The sequence below is a fragment of the Chrysochloris asiatica genome, unplaced genomic scaffold (assembly GCF_000296735.1).
Source record: "Chrysochloris asiatica unplaced genomic scaffold, ChrAsi1.0 scaffold00066, whole genome shotgun sequence".
In the NCBI taxonomy this organism is placed as follows: Eukaryota; Metazoa; Chordata; class Mammalia; order Afrosoricida; family Chrysochloridae; genus Chrysochloris; species Chrysochloris asiatica.
The window spans coordinates 1,294,683-1,296,375 of record NW_006408584.1 but is presented as its reverse complement, the minus strand read 5'-3'; positions in this window follow the sequence as shown (position 1 = coordinate 1,296,375).

Genomic DNA, 1,693 nt, shown 5'->3' with positions numbered 1-1,693 from the left:
TTGAAATGGCTGAACATCAACCATTTCGTTTTGATACAGTGACTCTGTATTCCTTCCATCTTCTTTTGATGCTTTCTGCATCATTCAATATTTTGCCCACAAAATCCTTCAATATTATAAGTCAAGGCTTGACATTTTCTTCAATTTATACTAATAGCTATTATTTATTTATGCAACTTTAATCTTTCTTAGACTAAAAGCAGAAAGACAGTACTTTCTCCTAATAGATGAATTATGAGAACCTGTTGTCACTCTATAGGGTCAATACTGGACTTCAAACCCCAAGGCTGGCAGTTCAAACCCACCAGCTGCTCCTTGGAAACTCTGTACAGGGTCACTATGAGTCAGAACGGAGTTAATGGTAACAACAACATTCATTTGGAGTCCTGTTGTAGCACTGTAGGATAAGTACTGGACCACAAGTTCATGTATACAGCAAGGTTGGCATTTCAAACTCACCAGCCACTCCTCAGAAACGCTATACAGGGTAGCTGTGAGTCTGAAACATTCCACTGCAGTTAACAACAAAAACAACAACATTCATTTACTCATTTACTCTTTTTCCCATTACAACTTAGTGATAATGAAAGATTATTTATTGATTGAATGAATAATGAATAAATTATAATCTAGATCCTGACATAAATGAGATTTTATTAAATTAAGTGCCATGGCCTAGCCAGTTGTGCTTTACTCTTTTAATAGAAGGAATATTGACAGAATAAAGATAAAATGAGCATGAGTCCTAGAAATAAGTCACTCAAAGAAGAATATAAAAAAGTGGGCGAGTGGGAGGGGCTTGATGGCGGCTTGGGTGAAGGTGCAGTGAAGTTCACTGTCAGCCATACCACAGAATACTAAACAAATCAGATCCAGGGCAGAGCTCCAAAACTCGGAACCACATAGGTAAGAATATTTAAAAAGTTTGAAGGCTTATGGCTAGTAGAATTTGTAGCAAAAGTAATAAATTGCATACTTTTGAAACTGTCAGGCTCGGTGGCACGGAGCCGACAACTTGGGTGAGACTAAATGGCAAGGCCAAGCAGGGGAGCAGATACACTATGGAAAAACACAGCGGGAACCCCGGAACAAAGGTGGACAATACACTTTGTTGGTTTTGCTTTGCTCTGATTTTCTTTCTTTCTTTTTTTTTTTGGTATCTGTACATTAGCCTCCCCCCCCACACACACACACACACACTATTTGTGCACCTCCATTCTGGTGACTAGAGTTGGAGCCTGAGCAAGTGAACACCTCTCACCCCCCACCACTGGTAGGTTCTTCTGCCACACATGCACACAGATACTCTCAGTCCAAGAGCAGTCCTGAACTGTTTTGTTTTTGTTTTCAAATACGGAAAAGGCCAGAACAAGGGTGTGGAGAGGTAAAGAGAGTTTAAAAACAAAACAGGCCGAAAATTAAATTAAATCCTGAGGTACAGTGTAACAACCAACAGTGGCATCTCGATATCTGTCAGACAGCTTTGAAGGCAAGAAACTGAAAGAGAACATTAAAGTCATACTCATATTAGGCTACAGATTTTTTTTTTTTTTTTCTCCTTCTGTCCCTCCTCTCCCTTTCCTGCAATTATAGACTACAGTATCCAATCTAGTTTTTGTTATTGTTGTCATTTTAGTGTTTTTGGGTTTGTTTGTTTTTTTTTTTGCTGTTGCTGTTTTGCTGTTTTATGCTC